The sequence below is a fragment of the Eleutherodactylus coqui genome, chromosome 7 (genome assembly GCF_035609145.1).
Source record: "Eleutherodactylus coqui strain aEleCoq1 chromosome 7, aEleCoq1.hap1, whole genome shotgun sequence".
Classification (NCBI taxonomy): Eukaryota; Metazoa; Chordata; class Amphibia; order Anura; family Eleutherodactylidae; genus Eleutherodactylus; species Eleutherodactylus coqui.
Genome location: NC_089843.1, coordinates 29,352,794 through 29,370,960, shown reverse-complemented (window position 1 = coordinate 29,370,960; position 18,167 = coordinate 29,352,794).

Sequence of the window (18,167 nt, the reverse complement as noted above, 5' to 3'; positions counted from 1 at the left end):
CAGACATACATTCAATTATATATATATATAGACTAGCTTACCCGTCGTGCGTTGCTGTGAAGACAGACAGACATACATTCATTTGTTTGTTTTTATATATCTAGATAACAACCAATCACAGCGCAGCTTTCATGTTACCTCAGTGGTATAATATATAACAACCAATCGCAGCGCAGCTTACATGTTACCTCAGCTTTATAATATACTAGCTTACCCGTTGCGCGTTGCTGCGAAGACAGACATACATACATACATTCGTTTTTATATATCTAGATAACAACCAATCACAGCGCAGCTTTCAAGTTACCTCAGCGGTATAATATATAACAACCAATCACAGCGCAGCTTTCATGTTACCTCAGCAGGATAATATATAGCAACCAATCACAGCACAGCTTTCATGTTACCTCAGCAGTATAACAAATAGCAACCAATCACAGCACAGCTTTCATTTTACCTCAGCATTCTCAATATCCAGCAATTGACTTGTGAAACGTTCGGTGGATGCATTATTTTGTAGTTGAACACGCTTACTCGTAATGTCTTTTGCTTTCGTGCTTGAGATGGAAATCAAACGATCTTTGTCTGGGGAGCATAACTGTCGACGATGCTCGCACGTGCGCCACCTATCGTAGGATAGTTGTACTATGCCAGTAATCTTCCCAGGAGTGTACTCAACAACTTCCCAAAGTTTCATGGCGATCGGATGAATGGTGTAGTAATGCATAAAGAACAGACAGACAGTCAATCATTCATTTATATATATATATAGATGATATTGGAAAGTGAGAGAATTAGATTCCGTACATAAAATTTGGAAGCTAATTCTTTTGCGCTTAGAATTGAAAAATGGAGTTGAGACCCATTAACTTTTCCTATTTATGACATAATCAATGCTCGTGCCAAATTTCAAGTTTCTATGACATCGGGAAGTGAGAAAATTAGATTCTGTGCATAAAATTTGGACGCTAATTATTTTGCACTTAGAATTAAATATTTGGGTTGGGACACATTAGCTTTTCCTATTTATGACATAATCAATGCTCGTGCCAAATTTCAAGTTTCTATGACATTGGGAAGTGAGAAAATTAGATTCTGTGCGTAAAATTTGGACGCTAATTCTTTTGCGCTTAGAATTCAATAATCGAGTTGGGACTCATTAGCTTTTCCTATTTATGACATAATGCTCGTGCCAAATTTCATGTTTCTACGACATCGGGAAGTGAGAAAATAAGTGGCAATGATGGAAATCGAACAATCTTCGTGGGGGGGAGTAACTGTCGACGACGCTCGCACGCGCATCAATTATCATAGGATTGTTGTACTATGCCTATAATCTTCCCAGGAGTGAACTCAACAACTGCCCAAAGTTTCATGGCGATCGGATGAATAGTGTAGTAGCGCATGAAGGACAAACAGACAAACACACAGACATACATTCAATTATATATATATATAGACTAGCTTACCCGTCGTGCGTTGCTGTGAAGACAGACAGACATACATTCATTTGTTTGTTTTTATATATCTAGATAACAACCAATCACAGCGCAGCTTTCATGTTACCTCAGTGGTATAATATATAACAACCAATCGCAGCGCAGCTTACATGTTACCTCAGCTTTATAATATACTAGCTTACCCGTTGCGCGTTGCTGCGAAGACAGACATACATACATACATTCGTTTTTATATATCTAGATAACAACCAATCACAGCGCAGCTTTCAAGTTACCTCAGCGGTATAATATATAACAACCAATCACAGCGCAGCTTTCATGTTACCTCAGCAGGATAATATATAGCAACCAATCACAGCACAGCTTTCATGTTACCTCAGCAGTATAAGAAATAGCAACCAATCACAGCACAGCTTTCATTTTACCTTAGCATTCTCAATATCCAGCAATTGTCTTGCGAAACGTTCGGCGGATGCATCATTTTGTAGTTGAACACGCATCCTGTTGCTCGTAATGCCTTTTGCTTTTGTGCTTGAGATGGAAATCAAACGATCTTTGTCTGGGGGGCATAACTGTCGACGATGCTCGCACGCGCGCCACCTATCGTAGGATAGTTGTACTATGCCAGTAATCTTCCCAGGAGTGTACTCAACAACTTCCCAAAGTTTCATGGTGATTGGATGAATGGTGTAGTAATGCATAAAGGACAGACAGACCGACAGACATACATTCATTTTTATATATATATAGATGACATCAGGAAGTGAGAGAATTAGATTCCGTACGTAAAAGTTGGACGCTAATTCTTTTGCGCTTAGAAATGAATAATCGAGTTGGGACCCTTTAATTTTTCCTATTTATGACATAATCAATGCTCGTGTCAAATTACATCGGGAAGGGAGAGAATTAGATTACATACGTAAAATTTGGACGTTAATTCTTTTGCGTTTAGAATTGAATAATCGAGTTGGGACCTATTAACTTTTCCAATTTATGACATAATCAATGCTGATGCCAAATTTCACGTTTCTATGTCATTGGGAAGTGAGAGAATTAGATTCCGCACATAAAATTTGGGCGCTAATTCTTTTGTGCTTAGAATTGAATAATCGAGTTGGGACCCATTAACTTTTCCTATTTATGACATAATCAATGCTCGTGCCAAATTTCATGTTTCTACGACATCGGGAAGTGAGAGAATTGGTGGAAATGATGGAAATCGAACGATCTACGTGGGGGGGGGGCGTAACTGCCGACGCTCGCACGCGCCATTCATCATAGGATAGTTGTACTATGCCTATAATCTTCCCAGGAGTGTACTCAACAACATCCCAAAGTTTCATGGCGATCGGATGAATGGTGTCGTAGCGCATAAGAGACAAACAAACACAGACAGACACAGAGACACGCATATATTCAATTTTATATATATGGATGACATCAGGAAGTCAGAGAATTAAATTGCCTACGTAAAATTTGGATGCTAATTCTTTTGTGCTTAGAATTGAATAATCGAGTTGGGACCCATTAATTTTTCCTATTTATGACATAATCAATGCTCGTGCCAAATTTCACGTTTCTATGACATTGCGTAGTGAGGGAATTTGATTCTGTATGTAAAATTTGGTCGCTAATTCTTTTGCTCTTAGAATTGAATAATCGAGTTGGGACTAGAGATGATCGAGCACCAAAATGCTCGGGTGCTCGTTGCTCGAGTCAAACTTTCTGCGATGCTCGAGAGTTCGTTTCGAGTAACGAACCCCATTAAAGTCAATAGGCGACTTGAGCATTTTTCTATATGACCCATGCTCCGCTAAGGTTTTCATCTGTGAAAATCTGGGAAATTCAAGAAAGTGATGGGAACGACACAGAAACGGATAGGGCAGGCGAGGGGCTACATGTTGGGCTGCATCTCAAGTTCCCAGGTCTCACTATTAAGCCGCTAGAGTGCCCTCCCCTAACAATTTTTACTTCGGACAAACCCTCATTAGCAAGGCACACCTTAGCTAAGCACCACACTACCTCCAACCAAGCACAATCACTGCCTGTGGAACACACCACTGCCTCTTCTCCTTGGTTACATGCTGCCCAGCCCCTCCCCACCCCCCCACGACCCTGCGTCCGCAGTGCACACAAAAGTGTCCGTGCGCAGCCTTCAGCTGCCCTCATGACACACGCTGGCTTCATAGCCACACTACCCTCATGTCTATTTATAAGTGCGTCTGCCATGAGGAGGAACTGGAGGCACACACTGCAGAGGGTTGGCAGGGCGAGGTAGCGACCCTCTTTAAAAGGGGGGGGGGGGCAATAGCCCACAATTCTGTAGAGAATCGATGAGAAATTGACGTTCAATCTTTATTCCAACCCTGCACCACTTCCGTCAGGAGCTGCAAACGAGGACATAAAGGGGACTCAGCTGCCAGCCCAGCAATTCTACATATCTCCACAATGCAGCAATACTCTGTGTGGGAAGTATGTGAGCGGGCCCTGGGTCAGCCTCTGTCCCAGCAAACACCTTGTGTGGCCCAAGGTGCTGCGAGTGACATAGCAATGGGGACTCCATGTGTCCACACACTACTCATTCTGTTTAAGTGTCGGATACCTCATCGACAACGCAAGGGGTTAACCATCTGCACTCTGCACCCTACCCAAGTCTGTCAGTGTTTTGGGGAAAGACAGGTAAAACAGCTCAATGGGAAGTCTGTGTGCACGCACAACATGGGTGGCTCCCAGGAACCCACAGACGGTACATAAAGACATCCCATTTCAGTGCCCCGGGTAGCTGTGGTAACGTGAGAGTAAAGACATGTTGGCTTTGGCCCACACCCGATGCCCTAGTCAGTCTGGTTTTTTTTTTAATGTGCCAGGCAGGTACAACTCCGCTATGGGAAGTCTGTGTGCACCCAAAGCATGGGTGGCTCACAGGAACCCACAGACGGTACATAAGGAAATCCCATTGCAGTGCCCCGGATAGCTGAGGTAACGTGAGAGAAAATACATGTCGGCTTCGGCCCACACTCCATGCCCTAGTCAGTCTGTTTTTTTTTTTAAAGTGCCACGCAAGTACAACTCTGCTATGGGAAGTCTGTGTGCACCAACAGCATGGGTGGCTCACAGGAACCCACAGACGGTACATAAAGAAATCCCATTGCAGTGCCCCGGATAGCTGAGGTAAGGTGAGAGAAAAGACATGTTGGCTGCGGCCCACACTCCGTAACCTAGTCAGTCCGGGTTTTTAAAAGTGCCAGGCAGGTACAACTCCACTATGGGAAGACTGTGTGTAACCACAGCATGGGTGGCTCCCAGGAACCCACAGACGGTACATAAAGAAATCCCATTGCAGTGCCCCGGATAGCTGAAGTAACGTGAGAGAAAATACGTGTTGGTTTCGGCCCACACTCCATGCCCTAGTCAGTCTAGGTTTTTTTAAAAGGGCCAGGCAGGTACAACTCCACTATGGGAAATCTGTGTGGACCCACAGCATGGGTGGCTCCCAGGAACCCACAGACGGTACATAAAGAAATCCCATTGCAGTGCCCCGGATAACTGAGCTAACGTGAGAGAAAAGACATGTTGGCCTCAGCCCACACTCCGTGCCCTGGTCAGTCTGGGTTTTTTCAAAAGTGCCAGGCAGGTACAACTCCACTATGGGAAGACTGTGTGTAACCACAGCATGGGTGGCTCCCAGGAACCCACAGACGGTACATAAAGAAATCCCATTGCAGTGCCCCGGATAGCTGAGGTAACGTGAGAGAAAAGACATGTTGGCTTTGGCCCACACTCCATGCCCTAGTCGGTCTGTTTTTTCTTAAAAGTGCCAGGCAGGTACAACTCCGCTATGGAAAGTTTGTGTGCACCCACAGCATGGGTGGCTCCCAGGAACCCACAGACGGTACATAAAGAAATCCCATTGCAGTGCCCTGGATAGCTGAGGTAAAGTCAGAGAAAAGACATGTTGGCTTCGGCCCACACTCCATGCCCTAGTCAGTCTAGGTTTTTTAAAATGTGCCAGGCAGGTACAACTCTGCTATGGGAAGTCTGTGTGCATCCACAGCATGGGTAGCTCACAGGAACTCACAGACGGTACATAAAGAAATCCTATTGCAGTGCCCCGGATAGCTGAGCTAACGTGAGAGAAAATACATGTTGGCTTTAGCCGACACTCCATGCCCTAGTCGTTTTTTTTTTTTTTTAAAGTGCCAGGCAGGTACAACTTCGATATGGAAAGTTTGTGTGCACCCACAGCATGGGTGGCTCCCAGGAACCCATAGATGGTACATAAAGAAATCCCATTGCAGTGCCCCGGATAGCTGAGGTAACGTGAGAGAAAAGACATGTTGGCTTTGGCCCACACTCCATGCTCTAGTCAGTCTGGGTTTTTTAAAAATGCCAGGCAGGTACAACTCCGCTATGGAAAGTCAGTGTGCACCTACAGCATGAGTGGCTCACAGGAACCCACAGACTGTACATAAAGAAATCCCATTGCAGTAACCTGGATAGCTGAGGTGACGTGAGAGAAAAGACATGTTGGCTTCAGCCCACACTCCATGCCCTAGTCAGTCTAGGTTTTTTAAAAAGTGCCAGGCAGGTACAACTCTGCTATGGGAAGTCTGTGTGCACCCACAGCATGGGTAGCTCACAGGAACTCACAGACGGTACATAAAGAAATCCCATTGCAGGGCCCCGGATAGCTGAGGTAACGTGAGAGAAAATACATGTTGGCTTCGGTCCACACTCCATGCCCTAGTCAGTCTGGGTTTTTATTAAAGGGCCAGGCAGGTACAACTCCGCTATGGGAAGACTGTGTGCAACCACAGCATGGGTGGCTCCCAGGAACCCACAGACGGTACATAAAGAAATCCCATTGCAGTGCCCCGGATAGCTGAGCTAACGTGAGAGAAAAGACATGTTGGCTTTGGCCGACACTCCATGCCCTAGTCGGTCTGTTTTTTTTTAAAGTGCCAGGCAGGTACAACTTCGATATGGAAAGTTTGTGTGCACCCACAACATGGGTGGCTCCCAGGAACCCACAGATGGTACATAAAGAAATCCCATTGCAGTGCCCCAGATAGCTGAGGTAACGTGAGAGAAAAGACATGTTGGCTTTTGCCCACACTCCATGCCCTAGTCAGTCTTGGTTTTTTAAAAGTGCCAGGCAGGTACAACTCCGCTATGGGAAAGTCTGTGTGCACCCACAGCATGGGTGGCTCCAAGGATCCCACAGACGGTACTTAAAGAAATCCCATTGCAGTGCCCAGGATAGCTGAGGTAACGTGAGAGAAAATACATGTTGGCTTCGGCCCACACTCCATGCCCTAGTCAGTCTAGGTTTTTTAAAAAGTACCAGGCAGGTACAACTCTGCTATGGGAAGTCTGTGTGCACCCACAGCATGGGTAGCTCACAGGAACTCACAGACGGTACATAAAGAAATCCCATTGCAGTGCCCCGGATAGCTGAGGTGACGTGAGAGAAAATGCATGTTTGCTTGGCCCACACTCCATGCCCTAGTCAGTCTGGGTTTTTTAAAAGTGCCAGGCAGGTACAACTCCGCTATGGAAAGTCTGTGTGCACCCACAGCATGGGTGGCTCCCAGGAACCCACAGACGGTACATAAAGAAATCCCATTGCAGTGCCCTGGATAGCTGAGGTAACGTCAGAGAAAAGACATGTTGGCTTCGGCCCACACTCCATGCCCTAGTCAGTCTAGGTTTTTTAAAAAGTGCCAGGCAGGTACAACTCTGCTATGGGAAGTCTGTGTGCACCCACAGCATGGGTAGCTCACAGGAACTCACAGACAGTACATAAAGAAATCCCATTGCAGTGCCCCGGATAGCTGAGATAACGTGAGAGAAAATACATGTTGGCCTCGGCCCACGCTCCATGCCCTAGTCAGTCTGTTTTTTTTAAAAATGCCAGGCAGGTACAACTCCGCTATGGGAAGTCTGTGTGCACCCACAGCATGGGTGGCTCCCAGGAACCCACAGACGGTACATAAAGAAATCCCATTGCAGTGCCCAGGATAGCTGAGGTAACGTGAGAGAAAAGACATGTTGGCTTTGGCCCACACTCCATGCCCCAGTCACTCTGGGTTTTTTGAAAGTGCCAGGCAGGTAGAACTCTGCTATGGAAAGTCTGTGCGCACCCACAGCATGGGAGGCTCCCAGGAACCCACAGATGGTACATAAAGAAATCCCATTGCAGTGCCCTCTATAGCTGAGGTAACGTCAGAGAAAAGACATGTTGGCTTCGGCCCACACTCCATGCCCTAGTCAGTCTAGGTTTTTTTGGGGGGCCAGATAGGTAGAACACCGCGATGGGAAGACTTAGTGCACCCATAGTATACACAGACTCCTGTAATATTCCTGTAGCAAAGGTATAAGCTGACCCCAGTAACAGTTATGTTGCAGAAGTCTAGGGAGACCCCAGTAACATTTCTGAATTAACGGTATAGACAGACACCAGTAACATTTCATTAGCAAAAGTATAGGCAGACCCCTGTAACATTTCTGTAGCAGAAGTATAGGCTGACCGCTGTAACATTTACGTGCCAGAAGTATAGGCAGACCCCAGTAACATTTTAGTAGCTGAAGTGTACGCAGACCCCCTAGTAACATTTATGTAGCAGCAGTATTGGCAGACCCCTGTAACATTTCTGTAGCAGCAGTAAAGGCAGACCCCTGTAACATTTGTGTAACAGCAGTATATGCAGACCCCTGTAACATTTCAGTAGCAACAGTATAGGCAGAGCCCAGTATTTTTAACATTTCAGTAGTAACAGTTTAGACAGACCCAGTAACATTTCTGTAGTAACAGTATAGACAGAGCCGAGTAACATATCTGTAGTAACAGTATAGGCAGACTCCAGTAACATTTATGTAGCAGCAGTATAGGAAGACCGCTGTAACATTTACGTGGCAGCAGTATCAGCAGTATAGGCAGACGTCTGTAACATTTGTGTAGCAGCAGTATAGGCAGACGCCTGTAACATTTGTGTAGCAGCAGCATAAGCAGACCTCTGTAACATTAATGTAGCAGAAGCATAGGCAGACCCCAGTACCATTTTTGTAGCAGAAGTATACGTAGACCCCTGTAACATTTCTGTAGTAACACTATAGTCAGATCCCAGTACCATTTCTGTAGTAGAAGTATAGGCATACTCCAGTAACATCCTTGTGGCAGCAGTATAGGCAAACCTCTGTAAAATTTACGTGGCAGAAGTATATACAGACCCCAAGTAACATCCCTGTGGCAGCAGTATAGGCAGACCCCAGTAACATTTAAGTGGCAACAGTATAGGCAAACCCCTGTAAAATTTACGTGGCAGCAGTATAGGCAGGCCGCAGTAACTTCCTTGTGGCAGCAGTATAGGAAGACCCCTGTAACATTTACGTGGCAGCAGTATAGGCAGACCACACTAACATTTACGTGGCAGAAGTATAGGCAGACACCTGTTACATTTTTGTAGCAGCAATATAGGCAGACCCCAGTAACATTTCAGTGGCAGCAGTATAGGCAGACCTCCCTGTAACATTTTTGTAACAGAAGTATTGGCAGGCAGACCCCAGTAAAATTTCTGTAGTAATAGTATAGACCAACCTCTGAAACATTGGGGTACCATGAGCGTAGGCGAAGGCCAGAAAAATTAGTTGGATAAGAGTGTAGGCGTGGGCCCGAAAAATAAGTGTACCAAGAGTACAAGTGTACCTCTGAAAAATATATCAACCGACAGGGCAGGTGAAACCCATAAATATTTTTTGAAAGATACAGCTCACTCTTGCTTAATTTGTAACAGAGCCTGTAGGCAGCCCTGTTGAAAAAATAGGTTCATGTTAAAGTCTCAATACTTTTGAGACTTTGAAAAATTGTAAAAACATTGGTAGATGTAGATGAGCCTTTTGGGTCGCAGAAAAATTGGCCTTTCAATGCGATGACAAGTTGTTTCTGGAGGGGGAGTAGCAGGAGGACGACTAATGTCAGAGACAGATTGACAAAGCTAAATGCCCCGCTTTACTGTCGATACAGAAGAGTGCTTTTTTCTGCTGTTGCAGCGAAAAGAATCTTTAGAGAAGTCTGGGGAAATCTAGGCTTTGTTCATCTTTATGATTGTAAGCATGTCGGCACTGGCAGTTGACAGGCGGGTACGATTGTCTGTGATGATTCCCCCAGCTGCACTAAACACCCTCTCTGACAAGACGCTAGCGGCAGGGCAAGCAAGCACCTCCAGGGCATACAGCGCAAGTTCGGGCCACGTGTCCAGCTTTGACACCCAGTAGTTGTATGGAGCAGAGGCATCATGGAGGATGGTGGTATGATCGGCCACGTTCTCCTGCACCATCTTTTTACAGTGCTCCCTCTGACTCAGCCTTGACTGGGGAGTGGTGACACAGTCTTGCTGGAGAGCCATAAAGCTGGCAAAGGCCTTGGAGAGTATTCCCCTGCCTGCGCTGAACATGCTGCCTCATCTCCGCGCATCCCCTTCTACTTGGCCCTCGGAACTGCGCCTGCTGCCACTAGCGCTGTCAGATGGGAAGTTTACCATCAGTTTGTCAACCAGGGCCCTGTGGTATTGCATCACTCTCAAACCCCTTTTCTCTTCGGGAATGAGAGTGGAAAGGTTCTCCTTGTACCATGGGTCGAGCAGGGTGTACACCCAGTAATCCGTAGTGGCCAGAATGCGTCTAACGCAAGGGTCACGAGAAAGGCAGCCTAACATGAAGTCAGCCATGTGTGCCAGGGTACCAGTATGCAACACATCGCTGTCCTCACTAGGAAGATCACTTTCAGGATCCTCCTCCACAGCCCATACACGCTGAACAGATGAGAGGCAAGCAGCATGGGTACCCTCTGCAGTGAGCCCAGCTGTCTCTTCCTCCTCCTCCTCCTCCTGCTCCTCACCCTCCTCCTCCAACTCCAAAACGCGCTGAGATATAGACATGAGGGTGCTTTGACTATCAAGCGACATACTCTTCCCCGTCTCCTGTTCCGACCGCAATGCATCAGCCTTTATGCTTTGCAGCGAACTTCTCAGCAGGCATAGCAGAGGAATGGTGACGCTAATGATTGCAGCATCGCCGCTCACTATCTGGGTAGACTCCTCAAAGTTTCCGAGGACCTGGCAGATGTCTGCCATCCAGGCCAACTTCTCGGTAACGAATTGGGGAGGCTTACTACCATTACGCCGCCCATGTTGGAGTTGCTATTCCACTATTGCTCTACGCTGCTCATACGGCCTGGCCAACATGTGGAGCATAGAATTCCACTATGTGGGCACGTCGCACAGCAGCCGGTGCGCTGGCAGATTAAACCAATGTTGCAGAGTCCGCAGGGTGGCAGCGTCCGTGGTGGACTTGCGGAAATGTGCGCAGACACGGCACACCTTGCTGAGCAGGTCAGACAAGTGCGGGTAGTTTTTCAGAAACCGCTGAACCACCAGATTGAAGATGTGAGCCAGGCATGGCACGTGTGTTAGGCTGCCGAAATGCAGAGCCGCCACCAGGTTATGGCCGTTGTCACACACGACCATGCCCGGTTGGAGGCTCAGCGGCAAAAGCCAGAGGTCGGTCTGCACTGTCAGACCCTGCAACAGCTCGGGGGCCGTGTGCCTCTTGTCACCTAGGCTGAGTAGTTTCAGCACGGCCTGCTGACGCTTGCCCACCGCTGTGCTGCCGCGCCACACCGACTGCTGGCGACGTGCTGCTCACATTTCTTAATTGAGAGGTAGAGGTTGCGTAGGAGAAGGAGGAGGGGGAGGGTTTAGAGGAGGTGGCATAGACCGCCGCAGATACCAGAACTGAGGAAGGACCCGCTATTCTGGGTGTTGGTAGGACGTGTGCGGTCCCAGGTTCTGACTTGGTCCCAGCCTCCACCTAATTCATCCAATGTGCCGTCAGGGAGATATAGTGGACCTGCCCGCCAGTACTTGTCCACGTGTCCGTGGTTAAGTGGACCTTCCCAGTAATCACGTTGGTGTGGGCACGATTGATGTTGCGGGAGACGTGCTGGTGTAGGGCTGGGACGGCACATCGGGAAAAATAGTGGCGACTGGGGACCGAGTAGCGTGGGATCACAGCCGCCATCATGTTTTTGAACGCCTCCGTTTCCACAAGCCTGTACGGCAGCATCTCCAGGCTCATTAATTTGGCAATGTGCACGTTTAAAGCTTGAGCGTGCGGGTTCGTGGCGGCGTATTTGCACTTTCGCTCCAATGCTTGCGCTAGCGACAGCTGGACGCTGCGCTGTGAGACATTGCAGGATGGGGCGAGGACAACGGAGGTGAGGGTGTGGGTGCAGGCCAGGAGGCGCTCGTGCCTGTGTCCTAAGAGGGGGGTTGGATCTGAGTGGCAGGTTGGGGCTCAGGGGGAGAGGCAGTGTTGGACCTGGAGGCGGTAAACGGCCTTCGTCCCACCTTGTGGAGTGCTTGGCCATCATATGCCTGCGCATGGTGGTGGTGGTGAGGCTGGTAGTGGTGGCTCCCCGGCTGATCTTGGCGCGACACAGGTTGCACACGACTGTTCGTCAGTCGTCCGCGCTCTCACTGTAAAACATCCACACCTTTGAAGACCTAGGCCTCTGCAGGGTGGCTGGGCACGAGGGGGTGCTTTGGGAAACAGTTGGGGGAGTCTTCGCTCTGGCCCTGCCTCTACCCCTGGCCACCCCACTGCCTCTTCCAACCTGTCCTGCTGCTGCACTTGCCTACCCCTCTGAAGACCTGTTCTCAGTTAGTTTAGCAAACCAGATGGGTTCAGTCACCTCATCGTCCAGCGGCTCTTCCTCCGAATCCTCTGTGCGCTCCTCCCTCTGACTTACTGTCCTTACTACTACCTCACAGATAGACAACTGTGTCTCACCATCATCGTTCTCCTCACTCACTGAAAGCTCTTGAGACAGTTGCCGTAAGTCCCCAGCCTCATCACCCGGACCCCGGGAACTTTCCAAAGATTGGGCATCGGTCACGACAAACTCCTCACGTAAGACAGGAACCATTTTTTCCCAATCAAGGCAGGGGCCCGAGAACAGTTCCTGGGAGTCTGTCTGCTGATCAGAATGTGTCATTTTCATGGAGTGAGGAGGCTGGGAGGAAGGAGGAGCAGCAGCGAGAGGATTCAGAGTTGCAGCAGTGGACGGCGTAGAAGTCTGGGTGGTCGATACATTGCTGGATGCATTTTCTGCCATCCACGACAGGACCTGCTCACACTGCTTTGTTTGTAATAAAGGTCTACCACATGGACCCATATATTGTTATATGAAGCTGGGGACCCCAGAAACATGCCTCTCTCCTAAACCAGCAGCAGTCGGCTGCGATTCACCTGGACCAGGAACTCGGCCTGTGCCCACACCCTCACTTGGACCTCCGCGTCCTCGCCCGCGTCCACGTCCTCTAACCCTACCCCTACCCCTCAGCATGGTGTATTACAAATAGAGCAGACACAGAGTGGTGTGAATAATTATGGAACTATTGGCGTACACTTTCATGCTGACAGCGGTTATGTAACGCTAACTCCAGGCAGAAACAAAGAATAAGGAAGGCTGCAAACAGGCCTAGCCGTGCAATAGTGATTCACTACTACTCCCAGCAGCCAGGCAGTAAAATGCACACGGTCACAGGTAGCCCAACGAAGGAGCTTTTATTTTAATTTTTTTTGAAAAACAATACAAGCTATATAGCGTGTATATGACTTTCCCTCTATCATGGGCTGTCGCAGCATATTGTGCGTGAAGTTGACGGCACACACAGAGCGGAGTACAAAATTATGCAATTATTGGTGTCCAGTTGGAGGCTGACAGCGGTTATGTAACGCTAACTGCATCCTGAAAAAAATTATACGCAAGGCTGCACAAAGGCCTAGCTGAGTAATAGTGAGGCACTACAACTCCCAGCAGGCAGGCAGTAAAATGCACACGGTCACAGTTAGCCCAACGAAGGAGCTTTTTAAAAAAAAAAATTTTGAAAAAGAATACAGCCTATATAGCGTGTATATGACTTTCCCTCTATCAGGGGCTGTCGCAGCACATTGTGCGTGAAGTTCACGGCACAGACAGAGTGGAGTACAAAATTACTCAATTAGGTGTCCAGTTGGAGGCTGACAGCGGTTATGTAACGCAAACTGCAGTCCGAAAAAAATAATACGCAAGGCTGCAAAAAGGCCTAGCTGGGTAATAGTGAGGCAATACAACTCCCAGCAGACAGGCAGTAAAATGCACACGGTCACAGGTAGCCCTAAGAAGGAGCTTTTTTAAAAAATGTTTTGAAAAAGAATAAAGCCTTTATAGCGTGTATATGACTTTCCCTCTATCAGGGGCTGTCGCCGCACGCTGTGCGTGAAATTGATGGCACACACAGAGCAGTGTACAAAATTATGCAATTATTGGTGTCCAGTTGAAGGCTGACAGTGGTTATGTAACGCAAACTGCAGTCCAAAAAAAATTATACGCAAGGCTGCAAAAAGGCCTAGCTGGGTAATAGTGAGGCACTACAACTCCCAGCAGCCAGGCAGTAAAATGCACACGGTCACAGGTAGCCCTAAGAAGGACCGTTGGGGTTCTTGTAGACAGGATTCTACACTACCACTGTCCCTGCCTCACCAGTACTGCCCCTATACTCTGTATAATAGACTGCAGACTGAGAACGCTATAGCCTGCACTGCCAGAGATGAAAAAAAAAAATTGGTGCAAAACTGCTCCCAGCAGCCGCAACAGTAATGCACACGGTCAGATGTGGCCCTAAAAAGGACCGTTGGGGTTCTTGAAGATGCTAACAGTAGCCTAACACTCTCCCTATAGCAGCATTAGCACTCTCCCTGATCTCTCCCAGTGTGTGTCTGAGGCGAGCCGCGGGCGGGACTGCTTTAAATACTTGGCGGTCACTTGATCTCACCAGCCACTCACTGCAGGGGGGTGGGATAGGGCTGGAATGTCACAGGAGGAAGTTGTAATGCCTTTCCTGCATGTCTATTGGCCAGAAAAGGGCGCAAAACATGCAGGGAAGGAAATGGAATTGACTCGAGTACCGCGTGGCGCTCGTCTCGAGTAACGAACATCAAGCTCGGACGAGTACGTTCGCTCATCTCTATTAAAGACTTATATTCTAGCATACCACACCATGCGGCATTGGAAGCTATTCAATTTCATTTACAGTCCTATAGTAATTACAACGATGAGTTGAAGGAATTTATTGTTCTGGCTACGGAACTTTTGTTGAAACACAATTTTTTCTCTTTTGATAATGAACTTTTTTTACAGGTATCTGGAGCCCCTATGGGATCCAAATTTTCACCATCCATAGCAAATCTCACGATGAGCTGGTGGGAGCATCTTTTTTTTATTTTCAACCACAGAAATCCGCATGCGGGCCGCATGGTGTGGTATGCTAGATTTATTGATGACATAGTTATCATCTGGGATAAGGGTACAGACTTGGGTGACGATACAATGGATATATCAGAATATGTTGAATACATCAATGACAATTTGTTCAACCTAGTTTGTGGTTACACAAAATGATATAGAAATTCCATTTCTAGATTTAACCCTAAGAGGTAATGTTTCCACTGGCAAAATAGAGACATGTTTGCTTAGGAAAGAAACAGCGGGGAATACTGTTTTGCACGCGAGCAGCAGTCATCCCAGACATACATTGAGGGCAATCCCGACAGGGGAAAATATACGAGCAAAAAGAGCATGTACTAGTAAAGATCTATATGACAAAACAAAAAATTGTATTATAGAGAGATTAGGGGAGAGAGGTTACAAAAAATCAGCTTTGAAAAAACCTGTAACAGAATTGATAAAATGGATAGGAAGATCTTACTCAATAATAAGAGAAATGAAAATACAATGAAGAGAAAAGGTTTAATTTTTTTCACAGTGTATAATCGAGATTTTTATAAAATGAAAAAAATTTTTTACAAATTTTTGCCCATCCTGTGTCAAGATGATACAATAGACAGTATATTAGATGAAAGGGTTATGGTCGTGTCTAAAAAAAAGTTGGAATTTAGGGGACATGTTGTCTCCAAGCACCTTCAAATCAGGAATGAAAAAAACACAATGGCTGAAAAACAATGTTTTTTTTAGGTGTGGTAACTCTCGATGCAGCATATGTCATCTGGCTGATAATAGAAAAACTAGCTTCATGGATAGTGAGGGATCTAAAGAATATAAAATTAAAACCTACATGAATTGTAACACCAGTAATGCAATCTATTTAATCTCATGCGCAGAATGTAATAAGAACTACATTGGTTGTACGACTCGCACAATCAGAACCTGTATTGCGAAACATGTGCGATACATCAAAAATGGTTCAGGAGCAGCAAGGCACTTCCTGGAGACACACTCAGGAAGTTTGAATAGCTTTACCTTTTTTGGGCTAGAGAAAGTTACTAGTGTTTAGAAGAGAGGCGTTCTGGATACTAACGCTTAATACCAGATACCCAAAGGGCATACATTTTAAAACGGACCTCCTCTATATAAACTAACTAGCTGATATACCCGGCTTCGCCTGAGTTAATTTGGTACGGGTATTTATCTGGTGTTCACACGAAAAATCTTATGAAGTCGTGGTTACTTTAGAGATACCGGGAAAAAAATATGTTCACCATTTTGCATGGTTCTTTGCGTTACCCAGGAAACACCACGTGGAGGTAACCATGCAACGTTTCCTTTATATAAAATGACATCAGAAAGTGAGAGAATTAGATTATGTACATAAAATTTTCACGCTAATTCTTTTGCGCTTAGAATTGAATAATTGAGTTGGGACCCATTAACTTTTCCTATTTATGACATAATCAGTGCCCGTGCCAAATTTCAAGTTTCTATGACACCGGGAAGTGAAAGAATTAGATTGCGTACATAAAATTTGGACGCTAATTGTTTTGCGCTTAGATTTGAATAATCGGTGGCTAGCCAGCAGCGGGAAGAGAAGCAGCAGTGAAAACTCCTGGCTGCTAGAAAACTCCGGCGCCAATAACTCTGGTCCAAAAGCTCCCACGGGGCCGAAACCACCACCGCTAGCACCACCGGGACCTGGGCTTTAAAACGAGACCTCTCACAGGTCTCTAGCTGAAACCGCGATTTTGCGGCCTACTGGACCGGGCGCATCCCCAGGCTAAATTTATAAACGTGGCCGACCGGAAGTGAAGGCCGGCCGCGATCGGCAGCAACAGATACCTCCTGCAAAGAAGCAGGCAAGGAGGAGCAGCCACTGGCAGGAAAGAGACAGCCAGAGAGCAAGAGGAACAGGGGAAACAAGAGCAACAGGGACACAAGTAAGTGCTCCCCCAGGACAGCCCCCACAGACACCAGAAGTGGAGCAGTCAGTGGGCCACTGCAGGGGAATTAAACTCTTTACATGAACCCAGGGGCCTGATGAGATAGCAAGACCCTACCAAGACAACACCCCCCAGAGACCCCCATACCCAGAAGCGGGCAACTCTGATTAAGGGCTCACACGACTATAGAGTCACCCCTAAAACCTGGACACTCTGACCCACAGAGCAGACCCTAAGCAGGACACTACCTGTAACAAAAACTGCAAGAAATCTCACACTCAAGCGCTTATTTGAGTGCATCCGGGGGCGGAGCCTGGACGCCGAGCGCAATGGCTGCTTGAAAGCTGCGCTCCTTCTAACGGGCACCCACGGCTCCTTATAGCTGCTACCAGCCGACACAGAAATGGGGAAGACAAGTAAGGAGAAGAGTACAGACCTCCAGTGCACTCCTCGTCCGGCCAAAACACAAGCCGACATGCAGAGATTCTTCAGGGAACGAACTGCCCGCTCCCCGCGGCCCATGCCTAAGATGGCGCCGGCACGAGCGCTCGCTCCCGCTCCTGACCACGAGGAAGAAGAAGACCAAGTCTCTGAGGAAGAAGATGGTGAGTCCGTCTCCAGGAGCTTCATGAAGAATTTAATCTCTCATGCCCTGCGTCCTATCAGCTCTGACTTGGCTGAGATCAAGGAAGAGTTGAAACAGCTAGGTCACAGGGTGGAAGACCTGGAAGCATCATCTGCGGCCATGACTTCTCACTCGCTGCAATTGGAACAATCCTTAAAGGAACAGCACCTACATTTAAACAGATCTCTCCTGCTTCAAGAAGATCTTGAAAATAGGAATAGACGCAATAACCTGCGTTTTAAAGGTATTCCTGAGTCCTATGCAAACGATTGCCTAGAGAAAATCGCCAAAGCCATTTTTGGAGATTTACTGGGGGAAGAAAGAGCGACTCCTATTTGCATTGAAAGGATCCATCGAGCCCTAAGACCTCCGTCGGGAGCCTCAGAGCCGCCCAGAGATGTCATTTGTAAACTTCTGGCGTTTCCGGATACAGTCGCGGTTCTAAGTGCGGCCAGAACCCATAAAGATCTGAAATTTGAGGGTTCATCGATTCTGATATTCCAGGACCTAGCGCCTTCCACCTTAGCAAAGCGCCGAGCCCTTCGTCCTTTACTGGAGGTCCTGAGAGCCAGGGAGATCAGGTACACATGGTTATTCCCATTTGGCATCAGTATTCCCATTAAGGGCAAGAGAATCAACATACGCACCCAAGAAGAGATGCAGAATTTATGGAGCCTTCTAGACATGGAGCCAATCGAACTTCCAAACTGGCAGCCGCTTCCTGAGCTTCCCCGGTTCCAATCTTTAGAGAACCCAGGAGACTGGCTAGTGGCGGGTAATACAAAATCCCCCAAGGGAAAGAAAAAGAA